A 9985-nucleotide genomic window follows, 5' to 3' on the forward strand; every position below is an offset into this window, starting at 1 on the left:
ACTCTGCACCGCATTGGCCCTCCAGGGTAAGATTTGAATAGCCCTGCTCTATATGCTCCCTCCGATTGCGATACAGCTTCAAGCCTGTGCTTTTTAATAGCCCCACTTTGGAAGAACTGCACATGATTCTCCGAACTCATTCAGCTGTCAGACACAGCCGAATTTATTCATCAGAAATACCTCCTTACGCCGGCAAAAGGGAAGATCTGGCATCCCAGTCCCGAGCTGTGGGCCCTCCACGTATGGCCCATCAACGGGTATCCGGGAACCTCTCTGACAAGTTATGAACACTATTTCGGAAGCTAGAGCCCCCGCTATCTGGCAGCTCTGCTTTGAAGTGGTCAGTTGTTTTCTAACCAGTGTGCTACGCGAAACATCGACGCACTCATGCGAACTGGCGGAACTGCTCGCTTTCTCCAAGAGCTAATGGACGCGGGTCGTTCCCCCTCCATGCTCAAAGTATATGTCTCCGCCATAGCAGCTAACCATGCTCAGATCGCGGCACATTCACTAGGGAAAAGTGATCTTATTGTATGTTTTCTTAAAGGGGCCAGGAGATTAAACCCGCCTTGCCCCTTCCTCAGTCCCTATTTGGGACCTCGCCGTGGTTTTAGAAGCCGTGAAGGGTTCCCCCTCCTAACCACCTCAGACCACGAGCTTGAAGCACGTATCACTCAAAACCACTTTTCTGCTGGTTGTGGCCTCGGTTAAGCGAGTGGGTGGCTTACCTGCACTCTCCGTGAGCCCTTCCTGTCTTGAGTTTGGGTCCAGCAACTTCAAGGTTGTGCTCAAACCGAGGCATGGTTTTATGCTCAAAGTGCTATCAACCCCTTCAGTATGCAGGTCTTTTCACTGTTTCCTTTACCCGCGTCTCAGAGAGAATAAGACACAAACCTATTCTGCCCAGTCAGACCATTGAGATTGTATCTAGAGCGCTCCGCCCCCTTCAGGCAGTCGGATCAGCTCTTCATTGCTTCGGTGGCCGCACTAAAGTTTGTGCTGTCATGAAACAGACTCTCACACTGGATAGTGGATGCAATCCCACTAGCATATAGGTCTAGAACCTAACCTGTCCTACAGGCATTAAAGCCCACTCCACTAGAGGCATGGCTTTGTCTTGGGCTCGGTCATGTGGCACTTCCATGGAAGATATTTGTGCGGCGGCAGGCTGGGCCTCTCCGCCCACTTTTATCAGATTCTACAATTTGGAGGTCCCAGCTTTACAAGCAGTGCTTTTCTCCGTTTAGGGCTCTATCTGCAGCCCTGGCAACATGATTGCTTATTGCGTTCCGCTTATACTCAATCGTTCATAGCACCATTACACTCTGCCTTAGATCCGACTATGTCTGGTCAGGTGTTCAAACGAACCGACTCTTCCGGTTCTTTCATTCTCCTTTGAAGCCCGCCTATGTCGGCCCCTCTAAAGGTTTTTTGACTTTCCCTCATTCAGTTGGGGATTTTGGGTCAGTCAGCACACACAGCGTTTTACATTGTGTTCTCATCCACAATACGAGGAACCTCTCTCGAAAGGGAACCATAGGTGTCTCTCTCTCAGGGAACTGAGGTTACGAAAGTAACCGAGTACATTTTCTCAGTCATCTGGAGATGTAGCATGATGGTAGATGAACAAACTAAAATGAATTACTTGCGAGAGAAGTGGGGAGATTCCTTTCTCTCTTTTACAGAATATTTTGAGATTGAAAAATATTAAGAATTTGCCATCTATGAAAGAGGAAAAATAGAAGAAAAATCTTGCTAGCCTACATCAGTGCAAGTAAACTTTGTTAATAAATAAAAGTTAGTTTATATAGTTGATAAAAGTAAAGAAAGATTTGAACAATTAAGCTAGGGGTATGCCATATCTGATTGTCCACGATAATACCGGTATACATTTTTACATGATAAAAAAAGTGGCATATCAAGATATTAATGACATAGCGACGTATGATGACGTATGCCGCATTTAGCAGCATGTCAGTCTCCTGAAGATTTAGTACCTAAAAGGGAGCTACTTGTTTACAAGAGGTCAGCCCTCTTGACAACTGACATAACATTGACAACTTAAAGGGTTAGTTCACCCAAAAATAAAAATGTATGTCATTATTGACTCACCCTGATGTCGTTCCTCACCTATAAGACCTCCATTCATCATTGGAACACAGTTTAAGATATTTTACATTTTAGTCCCAGAGCATATGCCCACTTTACTGTCCATGTCCAGAAAGCTAATAAAAACATCGTCAAAGTAGTCCATGTGACATCAGTTGGTTGATTAGAATCTCTTGAAGCATCGAAAATACATTTTAGTCCAAAAATATAAAAAACTTTATTCAGCATTGTCTTCTCTTCCTTGTTCCTCCAAAAAGATTCAAACGGTTCATGAATCAGTCAACCGATCAATGATTCGGGTCGCCAATGTTACGTGATTTTAGCAGTTTGGATAAGTTCAAACTGCCAAACTGCTGAAAGATGAAGATGTGCATTTATTACCTAAAAATAGCGATGTAACCCCATCATTGCAGGTAAATATAATGTATGTAGCTATTTTCTTGGTTAAAGTCGCACGGCGGCGTAGATAACAAGTGTCTGTGCTCCTAAATCTGCACGCGATCTCGTGCTCTGTGCACGGCGGCGTAGATAACAAGTGTCTGTGCTCCTAAATCTGCACGCGATCTCGTGCTCTGTGCACGGCGGCGTAGATAACAAGTGTCTGTGCTCCTGAATCTGCACACGATCTTGTGCTCTGTGCGAATGACGCATGCGCTTGTGCGCTTCAAAATGAAAACAGCATTATATAGAAGGGAGACTCATCTGACTTGGAACTATCAGTGCATTAAACTATTTAATTGCACACCTTCATACTACAGGGGTATAATTGTAGCTTTATTCCAAACAAATATGTTGTTATCCACAAATAAATGTAAATTTACAAAAAATTAATTATTTCACACATCAATAGAATAGAATCCACAAATATATAATAATAATAATAATATTTTATTTATAATGCACTTTTGATTCCGAAGAATCTCAAAGGAGCAGATTGGAGCTTTAGCTTTAATTTACATTTCCATAACTGTTTATTTCACACCAACATGATTAATGGTTCTGCATCTGTGAAAGTGTCGGCGGGCTTTTTATATCGCAGCTGTGCTTCCTGTTCTACTTCCTGTTCTACTTCCTGCTCTCTACTGCGCAACTCCGGTCCCAAGATGTCAGCGCAGTGCAGGCTGCCTGAAAGCTTCAAATCTGGCAAGCGGAAACGGATGATGTCGAGTCATCCATATTTTTTTACGGTCTATGGATAAAACTTGTGCCTTTGGATGGTGATTTATTCCCGGTGGAAGAGCGAGTTTTGTGATTCTGCTCACCTGTGAGTTAGCCTATATGCTCACGTAATGATCGTCTGCTGTAAAAATGTCATATGCTTGGAATAATAAGAATAAAATCATATTTAATTAAATAATAGGAAATTATGAATTATTTTAATATCCTGTTTAAAAATAGGAAGATGTCATTTTAAAATCTGGAAATGAGTGAAATGAAGTTAACAGAATGCTGCAAAATTATATACGTTAATAACTACCATAATAACGGCTCATTTAATGTCTGGGAAAGAGTATGGTGTCAAATGTATTACATTTTATAATAAAATTAACAGAATTTGAAATCTGAGACTTTGTAACAAAGCACAAAAATTATTTAATGGATAGGAGGTTTGCTACAATGTTCTGTTCATTCATCAACTAAATAAATTTAAAAAACGAATGAATTTCTTCATAAAAAAGAAGTGATTAAAAATGAGAAACATATTTTTACCTAGTTTGAATCAATTGCACAAAATGGAAACACAGAATGGATCAATTAGGTCTATTTACTATTGTCAAGAGATATTTTTTTTAATTTTACAGATGATGCTTTATCTGCGTTATCTGCGTTCCTTGTGTTCAGGATTATTTTAGGCGGGGCTAAAACGATGAGGCACTGGAGCCACTGTGCATATGGCCCCTCCCCCAACACATGTTTACATTACACAAACACAATTACTTTACAGGAAATACACAGTGTATTTAACACACCATAAATACTTGTGTGAGCGCACCCGACTGAGAGCGCTCAGTGTTTCACACACACACAAAGAGAGAGAGAGAGAGAGAGAGAGAGAGAGAGAGAGAGAGAGAGAGAGAGAGAGAGAGAGAGAGAGAGAGAGAGAGAGAGAGAGTCTTATACCACACAATTGACGTGCTACATGCTACTTTTACAGAAGAAAATTATATCTGCAATTTTTCCATTTCTGAAAAGGCTGATGTTTGGATATGAAATTTGTTTATTATAGGAGTCTATTTGATGATGGGTTTTACTTTAGATCTATTTTTTTTTTTTAAGGCTCTCAAGAATGTGTGCAGCTCTCACTTGTAGCCAAAAACATGGAGAATGGTAATACATTTATTGCCAATATCGCTTATCGCAATAAATACCAGAAAATATTGTGATAAATTACAAAAGTCCATATCGCCTATCCCTAGCAAACATGACTTCATTCAGACATGGTCCTAAAATTCAAGCACTTCGGTGTGATATTTACAAAATATTCTTTGTGTTAATCAGTTAAATTGTACTTTTTGATATCCTGTTGTCTGAAGTTTGTCATTATGGCACCTTCAGAGAGCAACATCTGTCGTAGACTTAAATATCAGGTTGGACGTCAATGCACATTTTAGAGGTCAGAGCAAATCTATGCTTCTGATAAGAATGTGTGTGAAGTTGAAGAAGACAGAAACAGGATGAGATAAGATTTAGGGATGAGGTGATCACACAATTTTGTCCACGACAGCACTCACGACAACAATGACCAAACTAATGTCCTTTTGACCGGTGAGACGCTTCTGTTAATATAACATCCTGTTGTTCTATTTGAGTTGCTTAAGATCGGTTAAGGGACAAAACAACCCATGCAAAACACTGTCTCTGACCTGATACAGTTCAGACACAATAACCCTGACAAAATATAAAACTACTCTGCCATGCACTCTCTCCCACTTTCTCTATCTGCTTTTTTCTTCTTCTTTTGCCAAAACCACTACGAATATGCAAGGCTAAGGTTCCCTCCTACTCGCTCACTCTCTCACACACATCAGTTTCTGCAGTTATTTCATTTGCACATACCACACAAAATACACACACACACACACACACACACACACACAAAACAACTTTTCAATTTTGGCTTAGCCATTTTTTAAAATAATTTGTGTACGATAATTGTAGAGAAAATGATACCTTGTATCAGGTATATGTTTTTGCTTGGTTGGTATCTTCATGTCCATGCATTTCTATTCGCAAGACACAACTAACTTTTGTGCAATTAATTCATCAAGCGCACCATCGCACAGAGAGAAAGACAGTAGGCTAGGCCTACTCATGAAACCAATTATAATTAATTGTTGAGTAAAGAGAATGTTAAAATGTTTTAAGGGGCATTTGCTGCTTATGTGTGTCATCTTGCATATCCCATTTTTTATTTTCTCATGAATAAATTGGAACCTATGCCTTGTATCTTCAATACAAATAAGGCAGGATAAGCGTAGCCTGCTGTGGTTCTTGCCAAAATGATCACTGACTAGTAATGTTCAATTGAAGGTAATGCAATCTAATAGTAGAATACAATAATAATAATAATAATAATAATAATAATAATAATAATAATAATAATAATAATAATAATAGATTTAATTTATAACACAATTTTCATTCCAAAGAATCTTAAAGTGGAACAATGGAAAAAGGGAAAAATAACAAAAATGAAGAAAAAGTAAAAATAAAGAATAATACAAACAATCAACACATAAAAGCCTTTCTGAACAGAAAAGTCTTCAGTTTAGCATTAAACTGGTCCAGGAACTGTACTTATCTCAGCTCACTGGGGAGGCAGTTCCAAAGCCACGGTGCAGACTAGCAGAAAGCTCGATCCCCCGCCCAAGGTACAAAGCCTGGTGGTGGGGACTTGAAGAAGCAGGTGGCTGGAAGATCTGAGGGTGCAGGTGGAGGATTTCAGAGTGATGAGTTCCTGTAGAGATGGAGGTGCATGTCTGGTGATGCAATTATATGTGAGCAGGAGGATTTTGTAGTCGATTCAGGATGAAACAGGCAGCCAGTGCAGTGAGTGTAGGATGGGGTTATGTGATCATATTTACGGACTCTCATAAGGACTCTGGCAGCGCTGTTCTGGATGTATTAAAGCATCTGGTATATTTCTGACAGAAATCCCACTGAAGAGTCCATTGCAGTAATCCAGCTTGGTTGAGACAAAGGCATGGACAAGTTTATCTGCATCTGAAAAGGTTAAAAGGGAACAGAGTTTGGAGATGTTGCGAAGGTGGTAGAAGGAAGTTTTACAAATGTGGTCATTGAAGGTCAGCTGTGGGTCAAACCGAACCCCTAGGTTTGTGACTGAGGAGGAGAAAGTGATGACATGGACATCAAAGATGAGCTGGGATATGGGAGAGAAGTGGATCTGATGAGGGGTGCCAACCAGTAGTGCCTCAGTTTTACTGGAGTTCAGCTGGAGGAAGTTAGTTCCCATCCATGCCTTAATCTCCTCAAGACATGTGGTGAGTCGTGACAGAGCTGTGGAGGGGCTTGGGGCAGTTTGGATATAAAGTTGCGTGTCATCAGCATAACAATGAAAAGATAGTCCATGTCCGCTGATGACAGGACCGAGGGGAAACAGGTAGAGGATGAATAAGATTGGGCCGAGAACCGACCCCTGCGGAACTCCACATGTAACAGTGAGCAGCCTGGACTCAAATTCTCCCAAAATAAAACATGCTCAGTCCTGTCAGAAAGGTAGGACTGAAACCACTGCAGTGCTGTATTGTGGAGGCAGTCCAGGAGGATGGTATGGTCCACGGTGTTAAATGCCGCTGATAGGTCGAGGATAATGAGCAGTGATGGTGATCCTGAATCAGCTGTCATTAGAAGGTCATTGGTCTAAGCAGAGCTGTTTCAGTGCTGTGGGCCGAGCGAAAGCCTGATTGAAATAACTCAAATAAGTTGTTAATTTTTTAGATGGTTGTGTGGCTTCCTTCTCTAGAACCTTTGACAGGAAGGTGAGGTTGGAGATCGGCCTATAATTAGCAAGGACCTACGGGTCTAGGGTTGGTAGGACGGATGACAGCAGCTTTAAGGGCAAGAGGGACGTGACAAGTTTTGAGAGAGAGATTAACAAACTGGGTGATGATTGGGCTGACGATGGGAATGAATAACTTGAGAACAACAGTAGGGATGGGATCCAAGGTACAGTTGGACGAATTCAATACGTATATACCCGAATATATAGCCCCGTTTCCACCAAAATTACCCGGAACAATTTGTACCAGGAACTTTTTTACAGGAACTTTTCTCCCCCCCCCAGACCTGCAGCTGTCTGCGTTTCGACCGCGATCTAAAGTTCCCAGAAGATTAGGCAAATTAGTCCGGTGATGTAGGACTGTGCGCGACTGCGCGACTGAGACGTTATCTAAACCGATCTGGTGTTTACATGTGATGACTTTCAATCACAATCATTTTATCACATGCAGTTTGTCTGCCGCATCAAAAATGTCAACGCTGTTTTCTGGAATGTGTTAACTGAGGCCATAGCAACTCTTAATGGCATTATATAAGCTATTTTTTGTTGTAAAGTGTAATAATCATCTCAGAAAAAAAAAATTCTTCTGTCAGGTGCAGTTAAAGTAAAAACTTCCTGGGGCAATATACGCTGTGTCATTACCCCAACATTATCTTCATAACTTACGAAATAAAAAGTTTACCCCTCAGAAAAATGAGCTTTCCTCTCTTGTCAACATGAGCGCGGCGCGTGCTGTCTCGTCATGTAAGGACGCACACTTAAAAGTAAACGGTCAGGTCGTTTAAAAAATTAATAACGAGTATGGAAGAGATTCAAGCTGTGCTGCTTTTGCTGGTTATGTATAGGTCTACTAAGAGGTAATTAACAACGACAGAAAAGAGCACTAATATGCAGATTCAGCAGCATATTCAGAAAGCTTGTAAAGCTAGATTTAAAATGACAATGTATATTATTATCAGCTATTACGGACATTGAACGTGAGATGGCTTAGACGAACAAGCTCAACCAATCAGCATGTTCAGCGCCCAAGTCCCGCCCTCGAAAGTTCCTGAACTTTGAAAAAGTACTACCCCGCGAGCAGGGCCGTTTGGAGGGGGAAATATTTACCCTGAACTTCATTTAGACCCTGGTTCCTGCGGTCTAAACACACCGAGTACCACCCAAAGTTCCTGGTTCCTGGGTAAAGTTCCTGTGGTGGAAACGGGACTTATGATGAGGTTTGTGTCCTAAAAATAGGATGAAAAATGTGAGGTCGTCTTATATATTTGCGTTACAGACAAAATCACAGGGGAAAGGGAGAAAGCAGGGGGAAACAGTAGAGGGCGCCAACATGATAGGTTACGTAATTAGTGACAGTGTTATGAATGAGTTTAGGGTGTACTCACACTAGGCGCTCTGAACATGCCCAAGCACGTTCGACCTCCAAAGCCTGGTTCGTTTGACAAGAGTGAGTCCGTTCCAGAGCACGGAACAGCTGTGCATCAGCATCATCAAACACCAAATTATTACCACTTGGATACACTTAAATCAAGTATATTTAGGTTTAACAGTCCTGATTATCACGTTATTGATTAACATAATTTGTAGTTAATTAAGCTGTAAATTTCTCCATCAAAGTCAGCTGACTCCGTAACAATCTTCTGATACGTGCAGCACAGTCAAGTGAAAATCGCTACGCGGGATAAATGATAAATCTATTAGGCAGTCTATAGGGCTTGGGCGCCGCGTTGCATTCTGGGACGTTGCGGCCATGTTGATGGCCTCGCGAAAGTAAACATACAGCAAGTCGAATGAGGAGAAGCACCGTTGGGAGAAAGAAAAAACATGTTAAAATCCCGAAAGGGATGTGGAATTTAACGGGATACGTTAAATAGGGAGGGCAGGGACCGCTATAGAGACAAAATCGGAACTATTAAAGTTTTGGATCCACATGAATTTCCAAAGAAAGAGCGGAGCACCGACGACGACGAAAACTTTATTTTGTTGGTCCCCAACAGACATTCTACTGACTATAAGTAACTTTGCAATTCAACTTATTCTACAAACACCAACACATAACCATAACCTACCAGTCTACTAATACTCTAATTAGTGTTAGTTGACATGCTGTTGAAAACGTACATAGTTAGTAGAATGTTTAAAGTGGACTATCGAAATAAAGTCTAACCGAAACGTATATATTATTATATAAGAAATTGCACTGCCTCCGTTTTTATTTGTTATTGCAATGTTATTGTTTACTATATTTATAATTTGCACTTCCTCCATTTTCTGTGTCTTTTGTTGTTATTTTATAGATACCTATTTATTTGCTTATATAGTATTGAAAGAATTTATTTAAAAAAAAAGTGTATTTATTATTGTTATATAAAGTGCACTCCATTATATAAAGTGCAACAACTTGCACTCCGTTTTCTGTGTTCATTTTTTATTTGTAACCTTTTACCTTGAAGCATTCCACATTTGTGTTCTCAGGTTGCACTACTTGCAAATAAACACTAAAAAACATCTGATTGTGTGACAATTCTTGCTTTTTGCACATCGTATTGTTATTACTTCTTATCCGTGGTTGCGCCTCCAAGCATGAAAGCGGTGGAAAGTTAATCCATTTTCGACATTTCCCATGGTGATTATGTGTTGCGCTGTTACACCCCAAAATGCAGCAACGGTTTACCATAGTTGAAATAACGCCAAAATAATTAAATTAAGACACACGACTGAGAGGGAGTACGTCTATAAACAGTGCGCAGTAGTCCGAGTAGCAGTAAAGGATGCCATCAACATGGCCGCCACACCAGGTAATGACGTCATGACGCCCAAGCCCTATTATTGAAAGCACCTTCCTTCCTCAAAACA

Source organism: Pseudorasbora parva, chromosome 3 (genome assembly GCF_024679245.1).
Source record: "Pseudorasbora parva isolate DD20220531a chromosome 3, ASM2467924v1, whole genome shotgun sequence".
Taxonomy (NCBI): domain Eukaryota; kingdom Metazoa; phylum Chordata; class Actinopteri; order Cypriniformes; family Gobionidae; genus Pseudorasbora; species Pseudorasbora parva.